The 12605-nt window shown below is 51.0% G+C and overlaps 1 protein-coding gene across 3 annotated transcripts in view; it reads right to left on the bottom strand.

Annotated features, from left to right (window-relative positions):
- Positions 1 to 12605, bottom strand: part of LOC118219440 (SERTA domain-containing protein 2-like) — a 40080-nt gene that overhangs the window by 3988 nt on the left and 23487 nt on the right. The window contains exon 1 of one of the 3 annotated variants that reach the window (XM_035402589.1): positions 12257 to 12600. The exons of the other annotated variants lie outside the window; for them this stretch is intronic. The gene's annotated coding sequence lies outside the window, so the exon portion shown is untranslated. Of the gene's footprint in view, positions 1 to 12256; positions 12601 to 12605 lie in introns of those variants that run through there. 3 annotated transcript variants of the gene reach the window in all.

Here is a 12605-nt window from a genome sequence, read left to right on the forward strand (position 1 = left end):
CGTTCCCTTCAATTCTCGGGGTGTAACGGTACAAAATAACTGCAGCTCAGTCCAGTCTTCACACCGTGGTTCGGTACATTTTTTTCCAGGCTGAATAAAATGAAATGTGAAATATAAAATCGTGTTTCACCCGTTACGAAAATGTAAACAGTGACTTACTGGCCGTCGTTTCTCGCTGGACAAAATAAGCCACATTAATACCGAGTCGTCTGGGGAAACTCGGCAGTTTCTGGATTTGAGTTCAGCACAAAAAAAGGGGCACGCACATCAAAACAAGAGCGTGACTGTTCAGCTTAGCAAAGCGAACGCCCCGCACCGAACAGTGTGAACGTGGGCACCGTTACACCCCTGGTCCGTTCGGAAAAGGCGCTGTATTTACATTCCAGGGGAGGGCAATCATTTCACTGCGAGAGAAAGCAATTTCAGGCGCCTTTTTATGAAGTACTGAGTTTTCCTAAATGCACCAGCGCAGTTTAGTACAGCTACAACAATCTTTACACTGCGATGCTTTTTTAGTACCGCTGTACCCTCCCCTACAGCACACCCCTACCACTGACCCCCCTCCCTCCCCTTGCCGTACCTGCCACTCCCCACCCTGCCCTGCCCCGTCCCGCCCCACCCAACCTGCCCACTCAGCTCTGTCCCACCCACCCCAACCTGCCCCGCCCGCCCTGCCCTGCCCTGCTCCGCTTCACCCCAAAAGGCTGTTCACTCTGTCAGGAAGTGCAGGTGGCTGGGCTGGTTGCTATGATGCCAGTAACCATGACAAACATGGTGAGCTGGGAATACACCCAGAGTGATTGTGGGGACGGGGGTGGGGGGACAGAGAGAGAGGGAGAAAGAGAACGATAGAGAAACAGACAGAAAGAGACAAAAAGACAGTCAGACAGTCAGTCAGTCAGTCAGTCAGTCAGACACACAGACAGACAGTCAGTCAGTCAGACAGACAGACAGAAAGAGACACACAGACAGACAGTCAGTCAGTCAGTCAGACAGACAGACAGACAGACACAGAAAGAGACACACAGACAGTCAGTCAGTCAGTCAGACACACAGACAGACAGACAGACAGACAGAGTGAGTTACAGCCATCACAGCTGGCACTGAAAAGTGCCCCAGGATGCAGACACTAACATAACTTGCAGCCAAACTCCTGTACGTGCAAGCGTGTGTACATCTCGTCCTGTGTGGGTGGTGTGCGCACGCATGTCTGTGTGGAGATGTCTTTCTCTGTTTACATACATTTGTTTCTGTGTGTGGGTGTGTGCGCGTGTGCGCAGTGTGAGTGCGTGTGTGTGACGCTGTGTTTGCGTGCGTGTGTGTGTGCACGCTACAGCAGTGACTGATGCCACTGTAGCCCCACCCTAAGCATTCCTCTGGCTTTGCTCTCTCTCTCTCTCTCTCTCTCTCTCTCCCTCTCCCCGCCCGTCACATGTGGAACCCTGCTGCTGGGCTTTGTCCAAGGGCCACGAGCGTAACAAGGAGAGCGGGAGGGGCCAGGAGATGGGGGAGGGGCCAGGACAGGCCCCAGTGCTCCCGCAACTCCAGCACCAGTGCTGGCTCCTCCCCCTTCCCCTTCCCCTTCTCCAGAATGACAAGACATGAGAGGAACTCCAGCACTGGGAAGCCCAAAAAAAATCAGCGCCCCGTTGCTCGATCCTTCCTGTGTGGTACTGCCCCCTACGCTGGCCCGTCATATTTCCACGATCGGTGAGCACACACGGGCTCATTTTCAAGCATTCTCAGATCATTTCGGCAGCCTGACCTCTGGGGGACAGGCAGCATGTGGCAAGAGAACCGGCCTGGGCCAATCCGGTGCAGCAGAACAGCCGGAGCTAAGCCCAGATACAGCGGCCCGGCACGGCGGGCACGTCTCGCACGGAGCGCCAGCGTAACCCGGGGGGGGGGGCAGGCGCACGGCGAGGCTTTCTGCGAAAACCGTGGGGGCTATTTTTAAACGGGGGGGGTGGGGGGAGCACTCTCAGGACCTCTAAGAAGCGGATCTGGCAAACGCCCAGTTAGCATCCCGGCGCTAACGCGGAGCAGGGCTGCCCCGCTTCCGGTGCCCGCTGCTGCCCGTCTGACGAACAGACGGGGCCCGGGACAGAATCGGGGGTGTCTTTGGGGAGCACACCTCCAGGACCGGGCCACCCGTGCAACGAGGTTTCCTGCAAGCCAGCTCTGCACACGCTTCCAGCAAACGCGCAACATGGACGAACCCCAGCGTGTCCGGCCCTGTGGCCAGCTCCTGTAACTGCGGCGGTGCCTCCGAGCTGAAGCGTGGGGGGGGGGGGGGGGGGGGGGGGGAGAGCGCATTCACCGCGATTCTGCATCACAAACGCCTGTGAATGATAATCAGAACACCGCTGATTTTATGGGACGTTTACTGACAGAGAGAGAGAGAGAGAGAGAAAGAGGGAGAGTGAAAGACAGCAAGAATGAGTAGTGAAATAAATGCAAGAGAGCGAGTGGGAGAGTGAGCGAGAGAGGGAGAGGGAGAGGGAGCGAGAGAGAGAGAGAGAGAGAGAGAGAGAGAGAGAGAGAGAGAGAGGGAGGGAGAGAGAGAGAGAGAGTGAGAGGGAGAGAGAGAGAGAGAGGGAGAGAGAGAGAGAGAGAGAGAGAGATATGATGATCCAGTAACTGGATATCCCTGTTTCCATGCCTGCACAGAGTCCCCCCCCCCCCGTCCCCATCCGTGCTGTGCTATTTCAGGTCCTGGGGGCACGTACACACAGACACACACACACACACACACATACACACCCTCATCTCCTAGTGCTGCTTGACTTTACTGCACCCTGTGTCCCCCTCCCCCTCCCCTCATGCATGCACAATCACACACACACACACACACACATGCTGCAGCAGCTCTGCACAGACACACACACACACACACGCACACGCGCACACGTGCACACACGCACACACGCACACACACACACAGTCACACACGCACACACACACACACACACACGCTGCGGCAGCTCTGCACAGACAGCACTCACACGTTCTCATGCTTGAACAGCGGCCGCACACACACACACTCCCGTTTAAAAGAAGAAGAGGAAGAAGAAAATAAGAAAAGAAGCCGTGGTTGTTTCACATTACCGCAGGGGTACAGCTGCACAAAGGAGAGCATCCCGTCCCTCTGCTCCCCGGCCGTTCTGTTCTCACTGAGAGAGCGTGCCGTTTCCACACGGGACGTCCCGCTGCGAGTTTCAGCCAAATATATTGCGATCCCTGTACCCACACCTGACAGGCCCGGTGGCAGAGCCAGCGACTCACCACGCTTCAGCCGCCCCCGTCCCGCACCAGACACACCGATCCCAAAGCCCACGGTTCACCCGCCAAAACAGGTTGCTTTCAAGATGACCCCGCGGGTGAAAAAAAACCAAAAAACTGCAGGGGCGTCGTATTTTTTTGGGCTACGTTTTTAAAAAAAGGCACTGTAAGGGTGATCAGATATGGGGTCTTTGGCGCAGGAAATGATGACTGTACCTGTGAAAAGCCCCGTTCTGCCTACAGACCCCGCCCCCTACGTCCCAAGAGGCTACAGACCAGCGGTTAGTGCCGAGTTAGTACTTTTTGCCAACATGAAATAATTATTCACGTCATCGATCAATGAGTCATTCGTAGCAGACCACGCACCAAAACTCCCGTTTCCAGCACGCAGTTTGCCACAGCGCGTCCCCAGTAAAATGTCCGATTCAGCTGACTCCGCGCTGGAAAGTGTGCAGCTTGAATTGGGAAAGAGAGAGATCTCAGAGAAAAGGTGGGAATGAGAGGCCATTAAACTGCAGTGTTAAAGAGCAGCAGATTTAGTGTCTTTCAGTGTGTGAGGGTTGAGAGTTACGCAGATTAAACACATATTCCTGCATTACGCTGACCTTCCTCAGTCCCTTTAGGGCTGCTTGTGTAACTGGCTCCTTTCTCCACTCTTTCCCCATTTATTACAGTCTAGAATCTCACACACGTGCACACACACACACACACACTCGCACACATGCACGCACACTCACAGACACACTCACACACACTCAAAAACTCAAAAACACATGCACGCACACTCATTTGCATACACACATGCACTCACAATCATGCATACACTCACACACATACACTCGTACACACACTTTCTCTCTCGTACTCACACACACACACACAATCTCTAAATCTGTACTACAACTGCACCGGTGCATTATGGGAGTCGCGGTTCTGGAGCGCTGGCGATGTAATGGGACCTGCCCCCGCCGTGGTGATTTAAACACTGCTTTGGCAGGACGGGGGCCCGGCGTGTCTCCCCTTACAGAGACAGAGCCGTGCTGGGACGGGTCCAGCTTCTACTGCTGCTGCTGCTGCCAGCGGGACAGGGGGGGGCACGCGCGAAACCGGTCGGACAGGCGGAGCGGTACGCTGCGGGGATGACGTGTGGAGAGAGAGAAAGAGAGAGAGACTCGCACACACAGAAAAACGGATCCTCTTCCCTTCTCTGACAGAAATGACAGGAGCAGAGGCTCAGCGGCTTCACCAAATAACATTTCACTGCGCACCTTCCCAGCTGAGCTCACACGAAAGGCAAAGATACGGAGACACATGTGACAGCGTCTGTTCTGTACAGCCTCTCTAAAACTACGGGTTTGGAAATATATCAAAATTCATGCCTTTATAAATAAAGCTCTTTTAATTGAACTAAACTGAACTGATTTGACTTGAACCAAACAGAATTCATTTGAACTGAATTTAACTGAATTGATTGAACTGAACTGAAGTGAAGTGAATTCTGGGTACGTCATGCTCATGCCTGAGGCCGCTGAGCCATGCGTTTGGAGCGTGCTCAGTGCTGCTCCTGCTGAAACCTGAGCCGTTAGGTACAGAATGTGTGTCAAAGTCCTGGGCGATGACGCCAGAGGCCGTTTCCCCGGGGAACACGCAGAGAAGCAGAGAAAAACACACACTCAGCAGCATCGAGTGCACACTGCACCCTGCACACTACACCCTGCACACTGCACACTGCACACTGCTCACTGCTCACTGATCCAAGAGTATCTGCTGCTGTTACAGCACATGCATGCATGCATGTATGCACATGCACACACACACACACACACATGCATGCGCGCGCACACACACACACACGCATGCACATGCATGCACACACACACACACTCCCTTGCTCTCTCAGACACAGACCATGCTCACTCCCTCACAATCTCTCTGTCTCTCGCTCTCACACACATGCACACATACACACACAAACAGACACAAACAGACACACGCATGCACACACACACACTCCCTTTTTCACTCAGACCATGCTCACTCACTCACATTCTCTCTGTCTCTCACACACGCGCACACACAGCAGGCCTTGGCTGCAGATCTGGTAACCCTATCCCTACACATGACACAACGCTCCCAGGAGGAGCACGTCACACACACAGAATCCCCCGCTGAGGGACGGTGGGTAAAAATAGACGCGCCGAGCAGAGCAAGCCTGCACGCTGAGAGGAGCGGGAGCCTGAACGCGGAGATGAGTGGGAGCCTGAGCGTGGAGATAAGTGGGAGCCTGAACGCGGAGATGAGAGGGAGCCTGACCATGCAGCAGCATGAGCCTGAACACGGAGCAGCCTGAACGCGGAGATGAGTGGCAGCCTGAGTGTGGAGCAGCCTGAGCCTGAACGCGGAGAGAAGCAGGAGCCTGAACACAGACAGCAGCAGGCGTTAGGACGCTTTCGAGAAGGTGAAAAGGAAATTCCACCCTTGAAAAAAGAAATCCATTGGGAGGTGAGGTAATCATTACAGTGGTGCGCGTGTGACATCACGTGTGCGACAACCCCTAATTGTTCTGTAGTATTTCGAGCTGCATACGGTGCAGTTACGAGCTTGAACTCTGACCCTCACTGTGCAGAACCGAACTGAAAAAAAAATAAAAATCTCAGTTATAGCTGGCTGCCGCCAGGAACACAGAACTGATATGATCCTGCCCACTTAGATATAAAGCATTACGGATATTTTTATTTTATGCAATTAGAAATTCAGCATAAGCAGCACACAGGCTGAGATGGACAAGCCTCTGTCTTTAATTAGCATTTTGATGCATTTAAGACAACAACCTGTCCTTTTCAATCACGTTTAACTACGCTCATTTTGGAAAATGAAAGCTTTTCGCGTTGAGTAATTTAAAAACATCAACACTTTGCCTGATGGGAGTTTCCCTGCCAAGCAGGCTGGCACACACACGTCACACACACATCACACACACACACACACACACACACACACACACACACACGCACAGTCCCTGCCCTACGTGTTCCCCTCACTGCTCAGCACACACAGCCCCGTGCAGTACTAACAGCAGCACTTCCGTCTGTGGCTGTACAGTATAGAGCACTCTGCACTGGCATATGGCCAAGGAAACGCCAATCACTGCCTCATTAATTACACCAGAATGCACTGCATCAAAGGCATTTTATAGGTCTTTAAATCTGAATAATAGCAAGAATAATAATAATAATAATAATAGGGTATTATTATTATTAGTACAATACATTACAGGCATTTAGCAGACACTCTTATCCAGAGCGACTTACACATAGCATTAACATTGCATCCATTTATACAGCTGGATAAATACTGAAGCAATGCAGGTTAAGTACCTTGCTCAAGGGTACAACTGCAGTGTCCAACTGGGATATAGAACCTGTGACCTTTAGGTTACAAGAGCAACTCCTTACCTATTATACTACACTGCCACCCACAGTGGTAGCAGTAGCAGTAGCAGTAGCAGCAGCAGTAGTAGAAGCAGTAGTAGTAGCAGTAGCAAGTAGCAATAGTAGCAGTAGCAGTAGTAGCAGTAGCAGCAGCAGTAGTAGTAGTAGTAGCAGTAGCAGTAGCAGTAGTAGTAATAGCAGTAACAACAGCAGTAGTAGCAGTAACAGCAGCAATAGTAGAAGCAGTAGTAGTAGTAGCAGTAGCAATAGTAGTAGTAGCAGTAGCAGCAGAAGTAGCAGAAGCAGTAGCAGTAGTAATAGTAGTAGTAGTACTGTGGCAGTAGTAGTAGTACTGTAGTAGTTGTAGTAGTAGTAGCAGAAGCAACAGAAGTAGTAGTACTAGTAGTAGTAGTACTGTGGCAGTAGTAGCAGTAGCAGCAGTAGTAGCAGTAGCAGCAGTAGCAGCAGCAGCAGCAGTAGTAGTAGCAGCAGTAGCAGTAGCAGCAGCAGCAGCAGTAGTAGTAGCAGTAAAAGCAGCAGTAGCAGTAGCAGCAGCAGTAGTAGCAGTAGCAGTAGTAGTAGTAGTAGTAGCAGTAGCAGCAGCAGCAGCAGTAGTAGCAGCAGCAGCAGTAGCAGTAGCAGTAGCAGCAGCAGTAGCAGCAGCAGCAGTAGCAGTAGCAGTAGCAGCAGTAGAAGCAGCAGTAGTAGCAGTAGCAGTAGCAGCAGCAGCAGTAGCAGTAGCAGTAGCAGCAGTAGCAGTAGCAGCAGTAGCAGTAGCAGTAGCAGTAGCAGTAGCAGCAGTAGAAGCAGCAGTAGCAGCAGCAGTAGCAGTAGTAGCAGTAGCAGCAGTAGCAGCAGCAGCAGCAGTAGTAGTAGCAGCAGTAGCAGTAGCAGCAGCAGCAGCAGTAGTAGTAGCAGTAAAAGCAGCAGTAGCAGTAGCAGCAGCAGTAGTAGCAGTAGCAGTAGTAGTAGTAGTAGTAGCAGTAGCAGCAGCAGCAGCAGTAGTAGCAGCAGCAGCAGTAGCAGTAGCAGTAGCAGCAGCAGTAGCAGCAGCAGCAGTAGCAGTAGCAGTAGCAGCAGTAGAAGCAGCAGTAGTAGCAGTAGCAGTAGCAGCAGCAGCAGTAGCAGTAGCAGTAGCAGCAGTAGCAGTAGCAGCAGTAGCAGTAGCAGTAGCAGTAGCAGTAGCAGCAGTAGAAGCAGCAGTAGCAGCAGCAGTAGCAGTAGCAGCAGCAGCAGTAGTAATAGCAGTAGAAGCAGCAGTAGCAGCAGTAGCAGCAGCAGCAGCAGTAGCAGCAGTAGCAGTAGCAGTAGCAGCAGCAGCAGCAGTAGCAGTAGTCATATTAGTAGTAGAGTTAGGCAATAGAGGAAAAGCCGTTGCTCTGTCTGATCTGTGGGGGCGGGACTCATTTAAAGCGTCATCACTCATCATCCCGCAGAGTCACCGGCGTGTCCAGCACCCCCGTCTTCCTGCCTGGGGGGCTGGGGAGGGGGCCATTCAAGCGTCATAGGGGCGCAGGGGCGTGATTTCCCCTCCCGACCAAAATGCCAACTCAACCCACCCACCCCACCCCACCACGCTCGCTCTGACTAATCACCGCTCGCTCAGCCACGTCGCTCCGCCACTCGCGGCTCTCCGGGCCGAGCCTCTCACGACACACGCCCACATTAACCCTTTAATCGCCCGCTCAACGCCGTCGGCGCAACACGTGCGCCGATGTTTACACGTCCACTCCGCTCTGACGCGTGGCGGGGGGAAAGGCGGCGGCGGCGGACGGACGGAGGAGTGAGACTCCGTCAGTGCAGCGTGTTCCGCATCGCTATGCACTCAGGCAAAGGAGACACAGCCATCTTACACACAGACACAGACACACGCCACACACACACACACACACACTAAGCACACAGATGAAACACAGACATACACACACATACATACATATGCATACACACACACACATACATTTAATTTCACATTCACATTGTTAATAACTGAACACACACTTCACTAATACGCTACACCTGAGTGTGGCCGTTACATATTATGCTAATTGGACTGTTTTTGCAGTTCTGTGGCAGAGCCCCCCCCCCCTACCCCCCCACCCCCCCCCACTGCTGACTGAAGAGGCCTTTGTTCCCAGGTTGTTACTTTCTCCTATCTTCTGCCGCGCAGGCCTTGGACAGTGCGTGAGAGGAGAGCACAGGCGAGATAAGAGGCAGCTGACCCGCGAGGAAGAAAGAGACTCGCTTTCTTTTCACCGCCTCACGACGTTTCACAACAAAAAATAAATAAACAAAAAGGACCAGGCACGATCGGCCAGCAGCCGCATGCGCAAACCAGTCGTTTCCCTACTGAACCTTGCCCTCCCGACCAATGAAAATTGTGAAAATTATGAAAATTAAAACATAATCAGTTCACAGTCTTCGTATAGACCCCCTGTACGTGATGTCATCTTTGAGATGATTGGCACGGTGAGCTGCTCTCTGAGCTCCGTGTGGAGGTCGCTCTCTCCTCCCGAGCGGCCGTGTCAAAATGGCCGAAGATCTGAGTCTGTGACTCGGCCTTCCGTTGTCCCTCCGCCCGCCGGCTCGGCTGCTCTCTCTCCCCCTGTCCCCCTCAGACAGAGCGACGGCCAGACACTCTGCCCCCTATACGTGAGGGACGGTCCGGGTGTTACCGGAAGGGGCGGGGGGGGGGGGGGGGGGCATTTCTCGTCAACTTCACACGTAGAAAATCGAATCCCCGAAGGACAGGTGCTGAAAGGTAGGCCTCGGGATCCAGGCAGGAAGTGATCACACACATTTCAACGTTTCAACGTGTCCATCCTGCAGGAGAGCCAGAGCCAGAGCCGGAGACCCATGACCTTTGACCTTTGACCCTTGACCCTTTCACGTGCGCAGCCTGCGTTCTCCGGAACCGCGGAAATGACAGGTCAGAGCGTCTGAGGAGGAGCCCTTACCGCCACAGAACCTTCAGAGCCGGGACGTCCCAGAGAGCCGCAGACGGAGGCTTCCAGACGTCGGAACAGAAGCAGAAACAGCGGGAAAACAAACAAACTGCGGGACTAAAGTAGGTTGCCATACAGAGTCTGTATCCAGGACTGTTTTCCTCTTTGGAGCACAGCTCTGCCCTAAATACTGCTGCAAAGCCCTCAAACACTCCCCCCCCTGGCCCGCAAGTTTCTCAAACTTCACACCACATGCTAAATTTCTGAAATCTCTGAAACACTGTTTCTTTCCCCCCTCCCCCACTGATAAATTCATACTCCATAATGAACTGAAAGAAGATTATTGGCTAATCAGCAGAACTGGAAGAAAAATGGCTCAATACCATCTTTGAGAGCAACTTGGACTGGCCAAGCAAAAAAATGAGTATAAATAGCAACTTCACAAGAGTTTTAAACAAAGATCTAAATCAAGGGCTCACGAGTTCAAGTTTCACTATAAAAGTCAGTTTTTCAGAAGGAAAAAAAAAACAGGCTTAGAGCACAAATGAGGTACACACCAATCCAACGGTCCTTAAAAAAAAAAAGACTGGATTACAAATGCTTGGCATGTCTCTAAACACTCTCTTCTACATTTTTTTTATTTTGCCAGACAGGAACCCGATTTGCCCTTTAGACGTCTGTATAAAATAAGCGCTTCCACTCAGCCACTTTGTCCTTCATCTGAAGTGAAAGAAACCATTTAACAGATTCTAAACATGCCAAGCCATATTACTAAAATCCACCCAATCATCACAATTCATATGCACTATTTACAAACAACTTATTGCTCGTTATTATGGCACCAACACAAGCCAAGCAGGGGAATTTTCCTGCACCAACACAAAGAGAATAGATTCCCCGATGAAGAATCTGCATAAACTCTGACTCTGAAATGCTTTCTGTACCTACACTGCAGTGTAACAACTCCTGCAGAAAAGTTTAATGAAAGCACGTTTGAAAAGAATCACCACTGCTCTATAATCACATGCGTGCTCCTTCCAGGCCCAGAGTCCGGATCAGTATTCATAAAGCATCAGAGAGCCGAGACCACTGATCTAGGAATCGGGATTTTTCCGTGTCCGTATTCCAAGCCTTAACCAAAGCGGAGGAACAGACAAAACGGATCCTAAATCAGCACTCCCAGTCCAAGATGCTTTATGAATACAGAGGCCTGAGCTACACTCGCTGAACCCAAGGAGGAACAGGAATGCTTCATGAATGCGGTTTTACTCCCAAGCCCGGCAGTGCATAAGGTTAGGAACAAGGACAGGAGAAACCCGAGCAGAGATCAGCGCTCCTCTCTCCGATGGTTTATAAATACCGACCGGCGGGCTTAGCGAGAGAGATGTTTATCTGTCAGCTAGCTGCCCCCAGCGGCACAAGCGTTCCTAAAAAACATGCCAAATGACTCACGCAATCAAATGTGTCAGCTACTGTCTGGACAGTCCGCCTTTTCGAACACCGTCATGGGTGAAAACTCTCCACTGGCTGTCACTGTGCACAATATTGCTATATTGTACAAAAAATATAATGTGCAGCGTTGCATTAAAAGCAGTTTTTAGCAAGTTAACATGTCGTCTCAAAAGGTAAATCCGTGCATGTGTACTTTTGTATTTCCTGCATGAAACAAATGAACAACACAATAACAGTCAAACGATAAACAAGTGATACTATATTTATGTCCGCTGCTCAGTCATATAGGACAGTGTCATATAGTACTTAAGGTAACACAACACTAACTTCAACTGATCACGTAATTGTCCTCTTGCTGTGAACATACCGTATCTGCGCTGACGAGCTCCTCCCATCCCACCACAGTTAAATGTCACGGAGAAACTTCACGATATGCCGCTTATCGTACTTGGTTAGCAGTACAAATTAGACAGCAACAACCAGGCGTGCGAGGGCGGATTCAGACGTCTTGTGATTTTTTTACAGACAGAGCCATGACCGCACGTAGACACGAATGACAAAACTATTCCAATCTTCAGGATGATTAATAATAGACGTAGAATACATCATTAATCAGCATTACCCTACTGGAAAAAAAAAATTATTCTGTCTCCTTTCGGAAGCCAAATGCTAAAGAGCTAACATGTCAAAATGCACATCGGAGCTGAAGTCAATAGTCATTGACCTACATGCAGCTATAAACTTAACACACCAGCTGTGCAATGCGAGGACCGTCTGAAAACAATGTTCGCTAGCATTCTTCACGCAACACTACAGCAAGTTGGATCGCTACGTTAGCTGGACGGATGGGCTGGCTAGTCAGCTACATTTAAAGCTAATTTTACGCACGACAAAAGCAGCAGGCTACCTAGTCGGCTCGAAGGCGACCGCCTTCATTCAAGCTCACATATCTTTGTTTCGCTTTCTCGTGTTAAGTCTGCTGAACTGTTCGTTTTAACTGGAGACGCCGAGATGAGCGATCGACTTTCGTTTGATTAGGCAACACAAAACATCAATTCCAGGTCTAATTCGTGTTCACGTGCCACAACCAGTCGTTAACAACGTGCATTTAACAACGCGCAGCGGGTTAAACGGAGATCTACTCACCACATCTACGTCCACCTGAGGTTTTAAATAAAGCATCGGGTCACTGTCTTACTAGACTAGCGCTAGCTCCGCGTCTCGAAGAAGGCATCAGCCAAACTCCTCACATCGTCCACCGCACTTTTATTCTCTTCGGCGATTTTCCAATCGACTGAGGGAGGACCCCAAGCACAATGGCGTGCTGAAGAAGAGCGGACGGGTTCTCAACCACTACTGCCCAGTGATAGAACAGCCGAGACGCGGCTGCCCCTGTTCCAACAGCAGTGCTGTCCCTGAAAAAGGAATGACGTAAAGTAAAGCTTCTGGTACGCCGCGAGCCGACTGTGTCTAGCTCCAGCGAGGTCCGCCCCTC

The sequence above is a fragment of the Anguilla anguilla genome, chromosome 2 (assembly GCF_013347855.1).
Source record: "Anguilla anguilla isolate fAngAng1 chromosome 2, fAngAng1.pri, whole genome shotgun sequence".
NCBI classification, from domain to species: domain Eukaryota; kingdom Metazoa; phylum Chordata; class Actinopteri; order Anguilliformes; family Anguillidae; genus Anguilla; species Anguilla anguilla.